Source organism: Xenopus laevis, chromosome 8L (genome assembly GCF_017654675.1).
Source record: "Xenopus laevis strain J_2021 chromosome 8L, Xenopus_laevis_v10.1, whole genome shotgun sequence".
Classification (NCBI taxonomy): Eukaryota; Metazoa; Chordata; class Amphibia; order Anura; family Pipidae; genus Xenopus; species Xenopus laevis.
The window spans coordinates 67126860-67143306 of NC_054385.1; the positions used below are offsets into that span (position 1 = coordinate 67126860).

A 16447-nucleotide genomic window follows, 5' to 3' on the forward strand; every position below is an offset into this window, starting at 1 on the left:
AGAAGTTTTTAGAAGTTGAAGTTTTTTTTTGAAAATCGCTCGATCGATCAATTAAATATTTTGAATCGTTTGATTTGAACGATTTCTACGATCAATCAACGATTTTAATTTGATCGAAAACAGCTAAATTTTAACAAAAATTTTTCAATTCGATGGGCGAATTTCAAAGTTTTTTCAATTTGAAATTTGACCCTTGATAAATCTACACATTTATGAAAGGTCAAATTTTGGAATTCATGCGCATTTTTAAAAACTCCCATAAACTCCCATGAACTCAGTATTTGACCAATGAAATTTATTTAAAAAAACAAATTTGGTAAAATCTAATTTGAATTTGATTTGATTTTTAAAAACTCGATTCGAGATTTTTCTCCAAAAAAAACTTGAATGTCAGGAAGGCTTCAAACAACTTGATTTATCCCAGGATGTTTCAATTGAAAATTCAACCCATGATAAATCTGCCCCATATACTGTATATGTAAGGAAAATATAACATTTTTCTCAATTAGTTTTTATTTGTCCCGTTTGTCTTCCAGTTGTAGTTAATAGGTGCTGTTATGGTGATCAATTCAGGAAGAAGAATCCTTGGTTAATAAAAAGCTGGAAAACAGAAAACACACTCAATGAAAAACTATCAAGTGCTATCAATAAATTAAATTGCACTGAGATTGAAATAGAAGATACATATCTATATATAATGGAGTAACTGAATATAAGTATGGGACCTGTTATCCAGAATATTTGGGACCTGGGGTTTCCTGAATAAGGGGGTCTTTCTGTAACTTGCCTTAAATCCTAAAAATCATTTAATCATCTGGTTAACAGGCTTCTGGATAATGTATCCCATTCCTGTAGCTAAGCTATTGTACAGGATAATGACAGCAATAATCCCAGAAAAAGAGATGCAATACAGAATAAAGTACATAAATTCAGAATGCTATACAGAATTTCAAACAAATACAGCTTAGAAGTAAATATATATTCATAACATTTTATATAAACAAGTAACAATAAGGGGTTAGGCCAGGGGTTTTGTGGAAGATTGAGTGAGACAAATGTACTGTAATTGCAATGAGAACATATAACATCAGAAATAATAAGGATGAGGAAGTTAACTTGTGAGCATTAAATGTCATACAATATTATTCACATAATGAAAGGTTTGCTTTACTGTTACCCATATACTTACAATTCTGAAGCAAAAGAACCCAGCAATGCAGACTCCCCAGAGAACAATGATGACAGCCAGACAGATCAATATTACAACCCAAAACTTAATTTCTTCTGGGGGAGGTGTAATTGCTGTACAAGAGAAATACAAATAAATTCAGTGCCTTAGTGATAAAGCTGTGAGTTATGATATGTTATGCATTGAACAGTTTTTGCACCTGGGAGATACAATTAGCTATATTAAAATTAGTATTATTTTGGAGGGTTTCTTTTATCTTGCGATTCCATGTTACCAGGAAATATAAATTATATAGTGTCGACAGTCAGGCAGTCATTAGGATATGCATCCTTCCCAGAAAACAATTAAGACAGCGAGAGACATATCAGCATTATACCCCAGAACTGTAATCCTTTTGAGTAACAGGAGTTAGGGGCTGAAGCAATCAGGTGTAGGTAAAAAAGAGACTATGGTAACTGCAATGAGGCAGAAAAGCTTGCTCACTGTATGTTGTACATGACAGAGAAGCAGGGAGAAAGGTTTACAGGAGAGGAGATTCCCCTCAATGGGTATCAACCAGGGGCAAATCGGGGGCTGCTGCCACCTGAGGCAGCAGCCCAGATGCTGCCCCTCTCTCCTGCTCCGCACTTAAAAATCAGCGTCAGATCAAATCAAAGAGGGGCAGCATAGCTAGTGCATTGAGCGCAATATCGCTCTCTGCACTAGCGGAATTTCCATGTTAAAGCCCGGAGATTTGGCTCTTAAAGTTACAAGAGATTTTTTCCCACCCCTTGTAAATGGTCACTTGCTGCCCCCTGAGGCTGAGGTTCTCGCCTTGCCTCATGGCAGAAGCAGCCCTGGTAACAACACCTACTGAGGCGTGAATTTCCACATGACAGTAGCACTGGAGGCTTTGTAAAATAGAATTTGAGTGTGAAGTGAGTGAAAAGGAGAAGCAAGTATCTTCTATATTGGGAAGAGTCAGGCTTCTGGTGTTCAAGTTTGTACTATTGCCATTCCTGATAAAGCTGCTAAGTTTGTCTCGGTTTGTTGAAATGCTTTTCACACTAAAGGCCTGTCCAGATATATTTCCACTGACAGGAGTCCACCAGCCACGGGTAGCCTCATTAAATGCTGATGGGTTACTGCTGCTCCATAGTTGGCCTGTTAAAAATATTGTGCAAGTCCTTTCTGATTTAAATTGACCATTTTCAGTATGACTGTACAGTAGTTTGGAGTTCCGGGTGCTGAACTTTTGACATAAGAGTCTCTCTTACATTAGCCATTTCATTAATCAGTTTTTTAAACTTTTCTGGTTATCAAATAAACAAACTGGCTCTTCCTGAACATCACAGAGTAACCCCACCTCAGTTACAACTTGTGACCTGTGCCATTTTTCCTATTTTTACACTTTTCCCTGCAGGTTGCACCTAGAGACACAATTCGTTATGGTCGTAGAATGAAAGCAGCATTTCCTGAAATCAGGGGCACTGCATTCAGAGGTAGCACTAGGTTGGTTGCTCATGAACATCCATTGCATTTTCCCTGGAAGCCCCCTGTAACTATTAAAGGGGTTGTTCATCTTTCAACACTTTTTTTTAGTTCAACTGAAAATAAATACTTTTTCCAATTACTTTCTATTTTCTATGTGTGATCATTTTCTAATTTTCACGTGTAAGTCTAATTTTTCACCTTCTAAAGATGCTCGGGGTGAGGTGGTGGGGGGGGGGGGTTAGTCGCACAATCTCTAAACTGTTCTAAATTGATACATTTAGTTGATACATTTAGTTGATACATTTCTTACAGAATCCCTGGGTTTCATTACAGGCAGCTGTTAGAATTGATACAATAGTTGCTAATACTCCAGAGACACTGCTGAGAAATGTATCAACTAAGTCAGGGGTGTCCACATTTTTTTCACCAATGGCCATATGCGGTGAAATACACAAACAGCAGGACCACTCACTTGAGGTGAACTAGGAAATGCTCAGCCTTGGAACTGATGACGTACATCCCCAAGACTCTCACTTACACTACTTATGTAAGCTTTCCAGACAAATACAATTTCTATTACACCAATAAGGGCTCATGGAAACGCTGAAGTAAAATATACACAACAAGCTGTCTTTATACACATTACAGTCAACCCCATCCTCCCACACTCGGTCCATATGGTTCCGCCTCTCCACAAAAATGCACCAATGACAATAAACTGCACGTCACACCGCGTACCAATCACAGAGCAGGGTGCGACCCGCTGAGCTCATTCACACCAGCCAGCCACCCTTAGTTTGAGCGTCAACTATCTCCGCCAATCTGAACGCTCCAAAGCAATTTTTGCCACATCCTTTCATTGCCACACCCAATCACATTGTTTGACTCCATGGCGGCTTCCTTCCATCTTCTGCGCATGGGCAACCCAGGCAGAATGAGTAGTCACGTGGTAGTGATACGCAATTCTCTGTCAGTGAAAGTGGTAGGTGGGAATTAGGATTGTGGGGGTAGGTAGTGAGTGGAGATATGCTGTGGGAAAGCAACTGAAAAAAGACTTTATTTCTGGAGAACAATCTGAAAAGAACTCAACTGGAAAAGTTTACACTACTGTGCATGTGTAAAATAAAAGGGATGCTTGGGAAAGGTACACTTAGGGGCACATTTACCTTTAATTAACCCTCGATATTTGACCGTTGAAGTAAAATTCTTCGACTTCGAATATCGCCCACCCCAGATCCTGCCCGAAGCCCCACCCCCCAAAAAAAACATTTGTGGTCAGGGCCCCCCTACAAGTTAAAAAAAAATCATTGGTGGTCAGGGCCCACTATAAGTTAAAAAATTAAATAGTGGTCAGGGTGCCCCTATAAGTTAAAAAAAAAAATTAGTGGTCAGGGCCCCCCTATAAGTTAAAACAATCATTAGTGGTCAGGGCCCCCCTGTAAGTTAGAAAAAGTTATTAGTGGTCAGGCCCCCCCTATGAGTTAAAAAAAAATTAATTAGTGGTCAGGCCCCACCTATAAGTTAAAAAAAATTAATTAGTGGTCAGTGCCCCCCTATAAGTTGAAAAAAAGTAATTAGTGGTCAGGGCCCCCTATAAGTTAAAAAAAATTAATTAGTGGTCAGGGCCCCCCCCATAAACGTTTGGTGGTCAGGGCCCCATAGAATATAATAACAAAAATCATTTGTGGCCCTCCTCACCCGATTCTACAGCTTCCTGACAGACAGTTCCTGACAGTAGTGGGGGCCCGGCTACAGAGTGAGTACAGCGGCAAGGCCCCCTAAACCCCAAAAATCACCGGGCCCGGGACAACTGTCCCCCTAGTCCCCCCCTGATGGCGTCAGGTCAGGGGGGGGAGAATGATGTCACAGGGCGGGTAGGTGACGTTGTTGGGGTGTATCAGAGACATCGCAGGGGTGGGTCATTGACATCAGCAGGTGGAGCTATGACATGACAATTGCCTATTGGAAAACCATGTAGGCACTTTTGACCTGTACAGCCCTCCCTAAAACAAGGCTGGGTCAAAACTAGGTGGCAACTCTAGTTTGAGCTCTGCACCTGTGGGCTAGTAATTAAGGCCACCTAAATTTAACTTTTATCAACATCATTCTCTGCAAAAATAACTGATTTTAAATAATTTAAAGCTACTAAAAAATAGAGAAAATAATCTTAAAATAAGTAACTTATGCTCTGATCAATAAAAGATTAAAGCAACAAGAAAAGAGTTAGAGGTCCATTTATGATATTCACAACACATAAGTGCAAATATTTAACATTATTTTAAAGTATCTATCATATTAAGATTTGAAATTCTTAATACTGCCAACATATGCCTTAGAGATTATACATCACTCACACGATGCCTACATTAGGCCAAAGCTAGGTGTTGCTACCATCTAGTGGATAAACTGCAAATTACAGAGTAACTAAAGCATATTTAAAAAAAACAAAAACAAAAAAGGCTAATACCAGCTTAGTTGCATAACAGTCACAGTATGTAGATCTGATGGGTTTAAACAAACTATTTGTTGGAATGAATCAAAATAAAACTTGCAATTTGACTCACAGCCTAGTATGTCTATGTATTTACTCATTACTATGCCTCAGTATTTATACAAGTTACTGCCATAATATAAGCGTTATCATCACAGCAAAAACATCTTCAGTTACATAGTTAACTTTGGTTTTAAATTAGACCAAATCCATCAAGTTCAACCCCTCCAAATGATCCCAAATGCAGAAATATACAGAGTTAGATCTAACTCTCCATTGCGTAATATAAATGTCTGAGGGAAAGTAGTATCATTTGCTGTATGAAAGCAAATACACAGAGCTTATCATGTACATTGGGAGAGCTGGAATTTATTGCACATACTGAAAATTATATAATTGGTATCACTGAGACCTGGTGGGATAAATCACATGACTGGGCTGTGCATTTACATTATAGCCATGCATTAATGAAATTACCAGGGGTGGTGCTGGGGAGGGTGTGAGTAGAGATTTTAGCTGTGCTAAAGATTACAAAGAAAATTATTATTGGTGTATGCTACAAAGCACCCTGTATAAGTAAGGAGAATAAAGCTCAGTTACTGTGATAAATGGAGGAAGCTTCACAACAAGGTCAAGTTGTTATTGTGCGTGAATTTAATTATGCAGACATTGACTTGAGTAATGAGGTTGCAAAGTCAGAAAAAGCTAATGGGTTTGTAAATATACAATACACAACTTTTTATTTCAGGTAGTTCAAGAACCTACTTAGAATCACTCTTAAGAACCTAGTAATAGTTAATAATACCAAACTCATCTTTATCATTTGTGTGGGTGAACATTTAGGGGATAGTGTCCATAACATGGTCATAACTTAGACACAGAAGGAAAAGGAATGACTTTAAAATGTTGCATAACAAAATATTCATCTAAGTATATTCCCCTTGTAAGTAAGGAAAAACATTGCAAAGCAAAACCTTTATGGTTTGATAGAAGTGTTGATGTCGAGGTTGATAAGAAAATATGTGCTTTTAAGGCTTTCAGGTTAATTGGGACAGCTGAAGCTTTTATCAGGTACAAAGAGGCCAATAAAGCATGCAAAAAAGCTATCAGACAAGCTAAAATGACAATGGAAAAGGGTGTTGCAATGCGGAGAAAAGTGAATCCATAAATGAAGCAAGATTCCCGTTCTTAGCTTGAAAACTTTAGCCCTGTTATATCTAGTAGAAGTAAATCTAGAGCAACTGGACTTGCTGATTAATCATTGGAGATGTTTCACTACTTCTCCGAGCAGCTTCTTCAATTCAACTGAGTGGTACGTAACTCCTCGGCATATACAGTAACCCTTCCAATAATCCAATAACAATGGTTCATATTTGCATATTCTAGTCTATTTGAATGCCCTCCTGCACCCATGAATAAATAGCTATATTAGTAGAACAGGATCTATTAAAAAGAATAAGGGGAGTTTTTTAAAAATAAATTTGGGCCACTTGAGCAGACTTGATGTGAAGAGGGAGACTTCAAACTGATGTGAATGCACAAGTTACCTACTGTATATGATTAGAAATATGATAAAATATAGCATATTATGCCTATCAACAATAATGCTCTCATAAGATTAACTCTCTCTACATTAATTAGAGAGGGTCATAAAAATGTGGAGTTAAAATAAAGTATTAGCTATAGTTAACATATCATGCTCAGAAATGACTCACTAATGACTAATACATGAGATATGAATGTATTCATCTATAAAATGATACATTTTTAAAAGCTAATGGTGCTTATAGATGTGACAACACACTCCTTACACTAGAGAAATGTTTTCCAAACTATGGGACTTACCCCCCTTGGGAATATTGGAGCAGTTGCAAGGGGATTCTGTTTAAAGGCCAGCAAAGATACTTTCCCATTTGGTGGCCATACATGGGCAGATTTTATCTGCCAATTCAGTCTCTTCAGTCTGAGTCAGTAGCTTATCTGTGTATGAAGCACTCGGAAGTGCCTACTACTATGATAATTATTATATCACATAGAGAAGTTAATAATTCATGCCACTCACTGGTTGATGTTGTTGGTGTTGCTGTAGATGCTGTGATTTAAAAATAAAATTAGACAGTGTTAACACAACATGCTCAGGAATAATACCAATAATTAATGCAATACATAAGAATGTACTTATATATAACAAGTCATCCAATATATAAGTTAATTATAGCTACAGAGATGAAAACATGCTCTTTATTTATAAATATAAAAACATGTTTCGAAAACTTGAGGAGTGCTTCACAAACCATGGGGCTATCCCTCATCCCAAAAAGTTTAAACATTCAGATTCCTTTTAGAAGGAGAATTTTTTTTGTGAAATTCTGATCCATTGGCAGACTGATATGGCCAGCTGTGAGAACGCATGCTTGCGTCCTGTCCGGCGCAGGCACGGACGCGCTAATGCGCGTCGGCGTCTGACGCGGGGCGCTGGCGACGGTCGCGGACGCGGAGGCACCGGCGACGGTCGCGGGCACAAGGACGTAGGCGGAAACGCCTGTGATGGACGCGCTGGCGTCAGCTCCGCGACGTCAGCGTAATGACGCCAGTTTGGCGCCAAAACTTCTGCATTTAAACCCAAACCAGATTAACATGCATTGCCTGGTTATTAGGTTATTTCGACTGAAACCCTAGTGACTTTGAACTTGAATTCCCAATTATTGACCCTTGCCTGAACCCGGACTTTGATAACTGCCGCCTGTCTCGACCTTCTTGCCTGTTTATCGACTACGAATATTTCTGCCTGCCTTTTGACCTCGGATCTCCTGACTACGATTTTGCCTCATCCCTTGTACTTCGCTGATCATCTCACTGGCTACTCTCCACAACCCTGCTCCCTGTTCCACTCCAGGTGGGTAGCGGTTGTGTGAGGCGCTTGTGGGTTCATTAACTTCTGCTCCAGCCTCTTCTACGTCTGGATTATACTGGTAAGTCCTGACAGCCAGCCATGTCAGTTCAGCGTTACAATATTTGTAACAGTGTAAACATTTCATTCATGTACTGTCTGAAGAAATGTCAATTGTGTTGAAAAATTGTTTTCAATAAATTTGAATAAGATAAAAGTATGTGACTAACAACCAATAGATAAACCAAATGAGCTGATTTTTAAGTTTATGGCCAGATTTAGACACATTTTAGGCGTGTTGCAGAGTCTCCAAAATCTGATTAATCATTTTACATAAATTAAACTAATGGTACTTATAGATATGAGAACATGCTCCCTATAGCAGAGTATCTCTTATCTATGGGGCTTGCCCCTACCCACCATATATCTGAATATTCAGATTTCTTATTGAACAAAAGTATTTATAGTGAAATTAAGGTTAGGCAAGTAGGCCAAATTGTCACTTAAGCCCTCCATTGTTTTTGAAGGTGAAACATTTAACAGAAGTGAAGAGAGAGACTTTAAAATGGTGAGGATGTGCAAGAGTTTCCTACATATGAGAAGTAGAAAATTACAAAACATGGAACATCCAGACACCCATATTAGAATAGAATAATGAGGACGATTTCCACTTTAATTAGATAGAAGTTCATAATTTATGCCACTCACTGGTTGATGATGTCGTTGTTGATGTTGTTGTAGGTGCTGTGATGTAAAAATAAAATTAAACAGTGTTAACACAACATACTCAAGAAATATACCAACGATTAATGCAAGACATAAGAATATATATATATATACAGCATGTATATATACAGTATATCTATATATATATCTATATATATATATATATATATATATATATATATATATATGAACTCATCCAATATATAATAAGTTAATTGTAGCCATAGGTATCAAAGCATGCTCTTTATTTATAAAAAATAAGAACAAGATTCGAAAACTTGAGAAATGCTTCAAAATCTATGGAACTGTCCCTCCTCCCAAAAAGTTTGAATATTCAGATTCCTTTTAGAAGGAGATTTTCTTTTGTGAAATTTTAATCCATTGGCACATGGGATTTCCACATTATTTCTAGAGAAAAGTTGATAATTAATGCCACTCACTGGTTGATGTTTTAGTTGTTGTAGGTGCTGTAGGATAAAAAAAAATCAAACAGACATTTTTTATTAAATGTTCTAAAGGTATAGACCACTGATAAAAGGATTATATAAGAATTAATTCATCTTTAAGATATATTTTTAAAAGCAAACGGTAGATTTGAGCACATGCTTCCCTAATTAGAAGTTTGTTTTCACATCTAGTGAAGTCTTCCCTTAGCCTTCTATTCTTTGTGAAAGTTCAAACATTAATTATTCCTATCAGAAATATTATTATGCCTATCACCCATCTGTATTTTTTATTAATACAAAATACTGCAAAGTATATTAATATTAAAAGGGTAAAGAAAGGTTAGTATAAGATACACATAACAATGCAAGAGAGCTACATCAAGTACAATTGTTGTATTTTTCCAATGATCATTATAAGGAATCTCAGTAAAAAGTCCACTGCTATATTAGAATGGTTTGTTAAATAGTTTTTGTAGCAGGTAGAAAACTGCTGTCTAGTACCGTAAGTGGTATATGGCAGTTCCACCAAACATGTATAAAGCTTCCCAATTCTGTAAAACCTCTAAAACATGTTGGGGTGGAGGGTGGATACAAATTATTTTCCTCTATATAAAAAAAATTAATTTTTGTTATAGATATCAGAACACACTCACACTTACAACGGAGGAGTGTTTCCTAAATTTTGGGGCATGCCCTGCTCTCCTAGATATCTGCAAATTTAGAGTACTTTTTGAACAAGCCTTTTTTAGTACAATTTGCATCCAATGGGTAAAATCATCATTTTAGTCTACTATTGTGAAGGTGTAAAATGGAACCAAAATAGTAATTTGAGGCCATTGAGTGTTCATGAAGGTGTGACTTTTGATGGAAATAAATACTAGCAGTTATAGCTACAAAATTGAATTATCCTATTTGAACAATCATAAGGATTTGCTACTCACTGGTTAATGTTGTAGTTGTTGTAGGTGCTGTGGGAAAAAAAAAGAATATAAACTGTTAATAAATCATTCTCAGGTTATACACCAATAATGAATGCATTATATCAAAAGTAAAAAAACAACAACTTCTAAAATATATGTTATGAAAGAAGTGATTAAAGGAAAACTATACCCCCAAACAATGTAGGTCTCTATAAAAAGATATTGCATAAAATAGGTCATATGTTAACCCCTGCTTCATGTAAATAAACCATTTTCATAATAATATATTTTTCTAGTAGTATGTGCCATTGGGTAATCATAAATAGAAAATTGCCATTTTTAAAAAAAGGGCCGCCCCCTGGGATCATACGATTCACTGTGCACACAAACATATCAACAAACCATACTTGTTAGGTCACATGAGCCAATTAACAAACAGAGTTGTTTTTTGCTTCCACACTTCTTCCTGTTACAGTTAGAGTTGTAGTATTTCTGATCATGGGATCTCTGAGGCAGCACACAGACCATCACAAAATGGTGGCTCAAGGCAAGAGATGTAAAAGGGCAATATTTACTTAAATATATAGACCAGTTTAGTAAAATTCTTTAATATGCCACTTAATATGATGTAAACTATCTGTTGCTTGAGTGTTCATTTTGGGGGTATAGTTTTCCTTTAAGAGGAGTTCTGAACAGACCCTATAACTTTTCCTCCCCTACCAGATTCATTTTTGAATAAGAGAAGTGAAAGTTGCTTTACATGGCAAGGCTAAATTTTCAGTCAGCCTTGCATTTTTTATGAGGGTGTAAAATAAAAGGAATTGAAGGAAGATATATTAATTGGTCAGGATGCACACTTGTTACCTATATACGTGAATCTAAAATATTAAAAAAATATTTTAATATATACATTAAGAAGTGATATAATAATGATCCTATCAAAATAATTAAAATAATTTCCGAACTTATTAAAGACAAGTTTATAATTAATGTCACTTACTGGTTGATGTTGTAGTTTGAGGCGCTGTGGGGTAAACATAAAGGATTAGACACTGTTATTACATCATGCTCATGTAATACACCAATGATTAATTCAAGACATAAGAATTTATACAAACATAACAACCCACTTAACAACCCCTTAAATGAGAGGAATGTTTCCAAAGTTTTGGAAGAAACTTGCAGATAAATTAGTCAGTTAACAAAAATATCAGTTAAGCCTTCTATTGCTTGTGAAGTTGTAACATATAAATGAACTGAAAGATAAAAACATATTGCTAGTTCAACCCTCCTTTGTTTCTGAATGTGTAAAATTTGAAGGAAGAGACTAAGTAGTGAAGATGCAAATGAGATGGCACCACCCAACAATCATATTTATTTACAAAGTAATTTATTTACTTTATTCATTAACATTTTAAAACTAGTGGTTCTTATAAATATGCTCCATAAAGTAGAGGAGTGTTTCACAACCTATGGGGATTTCCACATTACTTAGAAAGATGTTCTTAATTAATGCCACTTACTGGTTGATGTTATAGGTTCAGGCGCTATGGGGTAAAAATAAAGGGTTATATACCTTTAACACATTATGCTTAGATAATACACCACCAATTAATGGAGGACATAACAATTTATTCATCCATAAAAACTGGACTGGTGTCACAGATTCACAGAGTGACTGTTAAATCTATCTGAGACTGCTACCTGAGGAAAGATGCTGCTTAAAGTAGAACTAAACCCCCATGGTGATAAGTCCCTACTGGCCCCCCTCCCTGTCTCCCCCCTGCAATTTCCAGCTTTGGGGTATAATAAAGTTGGAAAAATGTAAGTTTTTTTAACCTGAAAATTTGAGTTTTGACTGAAAACTACCCTTGGAAACTTGAAAAAGCAATTTAACCTCTGATAAACAACCCCATAAATAAACCCAGTAGAGTTTTCTGCCTCCAAAAAGGTTTAACTATATCCTAATTGGGATCAAGTACAAGGAACTGTTTTATTATTACAGAAAAAAAAAGAGTTTCAACAATTTGAATTATTTGATTATAATGGAGTCCATGGGATATGAACTTCCCATAATTAGGACCTTTCTGGATAATGGGTTTTAGGATTACAGATCCCATGCCTGTATTACAAAATATGGCACATCCAAACACCCTTATTTACTGTTTCAAATATTAATGATCCTATCAGAATAATGAAAAATTATTAACCCATTAATTAGAGAAAATGTTATAATTATTGCCACTCACTGGTCGATGTTGTAGTTTCAGGTGCTGTGGAGTAAATATAATGAATTAGACACTGTTACACTATGTTCAGGTAATACAACAATAGTTAATGCGGTAAAAATAATTTATTCATTCATAAGAACTTGCATGTTTCACAAATTGTGGGTCTTGCCCACCTACTCACAAGACAGACAAATTATCAGTTCAGCCCTCCAATGTTCAAGAAGGTGTAACATTTATGGAAAGAGAAGAGGCTTTAAACTGGTAATATGAGGAGTATAAATATTATAAAATATGGCATATTAAAACACCCATATGTATATTCAAATATTAATGATCCAATCAGAATAAAAAAAATATGATTTCCCCATGAATTAGAGAAAAGTTTATACTTAAAGTTCACAGAAAAAGAGGCTTGCCTACCTCTCACAGATATCTTTTAATTTGTATTTTTTTGAACAACAAGGTTTTTTTTAGTTAAAGTGGTATCACATGTGCAAACAAAACCCACAGTTCAGCCCCTCATTGTTAGTAAAGGTGTAACATTGACAGGAATGATAAAAGAGACTTTTCACTGACATTGATACACACAATTAGATAAAAAAATAATAAAATATGGCACATTCTATCAAAAAGTCCATATATATAATGTTGTCCACATTACTTAGAGATAATTTAATTAATGCCACTAACTGGTTGATGTTGTAGGTGCTATGGGGATAATTACATACTGTGTAACATACATTAGCTTTAGGTAGTACACCAATGATTAATGCAGGTATTTATTCCTCTATGAGAGAACTCATGTTATAACAAGATGCTCATTACAATGGTGCCTTTCTCTCCAAGAAATCTGAAAATTCAGATTCTTTGTTAACAATCGTTGATTCTCTGTGGAGGTTTTACATTTGAGGGAAGCAAAGGAAGAGATTTTGAAATGGTGACAAATCGGGGATTATTTATCAAAGGTCAAATTTTAGCTTTTTTTTTATACCCTGAATGAACTCAAATGAACTTACAACTCGACTGGTTTCTAATTTAAGAAGAAAATTGAATGGGAAAAACTTGAATCAGCGAGTTCATGGCTAACAACCTGAAAACTCGATTTAACTGAGTTCTCAGGCAAAATTATCCAAAAAACCTTGAACATCATGAAGGCTATTAGCATCTTCAAATGGTTCAAAGGACCTCTACATGACCTCTACATGTTGCTCACCAAACCCTTAGATGTTGCTCCCTTTTGCCTCAAAGCAGTACTTATTCTTGGCTTCGAGGTACGTTTTGGTTGTATAAAAACCAGGTGTACTGCCAAACAGAGCCCCTTGCAGAATGTCAGTTCACATAGGGGCTACCAAATAGCCAATCACATCCCTTATATGGCACCCCCAGGAACTTTTTTCATGATTGTGTTGCTCCTCAAATCTTTTTCCATTTGAATGTGGCTTACTGATAAAATGGTTGGGGTCCCTTGCATTAAGGTGTAACATTTAAGGTAACTGAAAAATAAGTTGAACATTCTATTGTGTGTGAAGGTTTAATATTTAAGGAATGTTAGGAAGAGATTTCAAACACTACTTACCTAGAAATAGAAATAGTATTCAATATAACAAATTCAAACATCCATGTTTACTGATTATACTGTCTATGATCCTAATTTAATAATCAAAACAATGTCTACATTAATTAGAGAGAGTCAAAAGTATCCCAACTCACGGGTTGATGTTGTAGTTGTTGTAGGAGCTGTAGGGTAAAACAAAAGAAATAGACAATATAAATCCATTATTCTTAGGTAATACACAAATGGCTAATACATTACATAACAATGTATTCAATTTATTCAACTTAAATCAAAAAAAGATTTTTTTTTTTTAAAAGTGATTGGTATGCATAAATGCACCCTAAATTAGAGGAGTGTTTAAGGGGGCATGTTGTGTTCCCCTCCCCCACCAGATACCTCAAAATTAAGATTCCTTTTTTTAACAAGAGAAGCTTTAGAGATAAATTTTCTTTACATGTTTAGACCAAATTGTCAGTTCAGTTAAGCCAATCTTTATGAAGATGAAACATGTAAGGGTAGTGAAGGAAAAGACTTCAAGCTTAAACATCTACAGGTATATATACAGATTCAAATTTTAAAGATGCTATCGGAAAACACAAAAACTGTTAGTTAAGCCTTCCATTGTTTGTAACATTTTGGTGAAAGAAGAAGATTCACACAAGAGGAGTAGAAATATAACTATATATAGCACATTCAAACATATATTTAAAGCTTCAAAAATTTATGATCCTATTTGTATAATTAAAATGGTTTTGACATTAATTAAAGAAAAAAGGCCATAATTAATTCCACTCACTTGTTGATGATGTAGTTGTAGGTGCTGTATGGTAAAAAAGGAAATAAATACTCTTAATGTAACATTATGAGGCAATAGACCGATGATTAATGCATTCGTTAATAAAGAATTAATCTCTGAAAAGATACATTTTTAAAAGCTGATTGTACTTATAGATCTGAAAACATGCTTGGTGAATTAGAGGAGTGTTTCACATACTAAGGAGTAAAGTGAAAAACGACACGTCAACCTGGTAAAAGGTATCAATATATGAGAGGTATAAATATTGCAAAATGTGGCACATTCAAATACTGATATTTATAGCTTTTATTATTAGGGAACCTTTCAGAATAAAGAAATGAGAGAAGGACATAATGGCACGTACTGGTTAAAGTAAAATTTAAGGGAACTGAAAGACTATATCAAATAATTTATTTCAGCCCTATATTGTTTATAAGGGCATTTGAGGAAAACACCTAGACAAACATCAATAATCCTATTTAGCTAATTAAAATGATTTCCACATAGGGAGGCCAATTGATAAACATTCTCATTTTCTATAAAACCACAAATGCCTTGAAATTTGTTAAAAGACCTGAATATAAAAACATGGACAACAAAATGAAAATGAAATGAAAAATTAAAAAATACAAACAACTTTGAGATTTTTGGACAGTAACTATTGAAAAAAATTTGAAAACATCTAAAAGTCTGAATGACTTAAAAAGGTCCAATAAGACCTTGACTGCTTCTACGTGCCCTTGTTTTTTTTGAATTTTTTTTGTGGTTTTTACACTTCATAAATCTGAACTATTTTGTGTTTTTAGAGAAATAAATAACACAAATATTTAGAGAGAAAATGTGATTCATAAAAAAAGTTGAACTTTAAGGTAAATAAAAGCCTCTATGTATAGCGATCATTAATTAACCCTGGTTATTCGACTAGGAACAAAAAACGAAACGGTCAATGAATCATTGAAAAGCGCAAATCCTGCAATCGAACGATTCTAAGGATTATTTGTTCGATAGAGGAACGATTAAATCCTTCGGATCGAACGATTCAAAGGATTTTAATACAACGATCGAAGGAATATCCTTCGAATTATGAAAATGACAGGCAAATTATAATAAGTTCTTAATTAATGCCATTGACTTCGGTAGCTTTTAGCTGTGGAAGAAGCAAAAAGAATTTTCTTTAAGAGACAGTACTTTGACTATCGAATGGTTAATAGGTCGAAAGATATTTTAGTTAAGAGCTCGTTCATTTAAAAAAGATGTAGTAGTCGGAGGTCGAAGTGGCCCCTTCTTTCCGAGATATTTTAAAAAAGACGCCGACGCGCGTTTCAAATTTTGCTATTCGAATCCTTGATAACGAAAATTGTAAATGTGCCATTTTCTTCTGGCTGCTCAATCTAATTTATAACCTATAGGCAATAATTAATACTAATTCACTGGTTGATGTTGTGGTATGTGCTTTGTACTAATGCTCAGGAAAATTTCTTCTGCACATTCATTCATAAGTTAAAGAGACCACAAAGGTTAGCTCCAATTTCCATTTCCATTGCTGATAGTAATAATATTGAGGGAAGTGGGACAATTTCAAAGTGTTAAGGATCCACATGCAATTACATACAATTTTTTGTACATTACAACTGGAAATTACTATTATTCTCCTCTACCATTTATTTTTGTTTTTAATTGGGGAATCTTTATATAAGGGTATTTATTGCACTGCACTTTATAATGAAATT

General features: G+C 35.4%; 2 long non-coding RNA genes across 2 annotated transcripts; both read right to left on the reverse strand.

Annotated features, from left to right (window-relative positions):
* Positions 1-512: 512 nt before the first annotated feature.
* Positions 513-8777, reverse strand: LOC121397057. Its single transcript, XR_005963399.1, has 4 exons — positions 8752-8777; positions 7216-7245; positions 1190-1302; positions 513-600 (listed from the first exon to the last, which is right to left on the reverse strand). It is a non-coding gene; the product is annotated as an uncharacterized LOC121397057 (long non-coding RNA).
* Positions 8778-10156: 1379 nt separating this feature from the next.
* On the reverse strand, positions 10157-14754 carry LOC121396836. The gene is made up of 6 exons (XR_005963167.1): positions 14718-14754; positions 14077-14103; positions 12385-12408; positions 11659-11682; positions 11136-11159; positions 10157-10183 (listed from the first exon to the last, which is right to left on the reverse strand). It is a non-coding gene; the product is annotated as an uncharacterized LOC121396836 (long non-coding RNA).
* Between the last annotated feature and the right edge of the window lie 1693 nt (positions 14755-16447).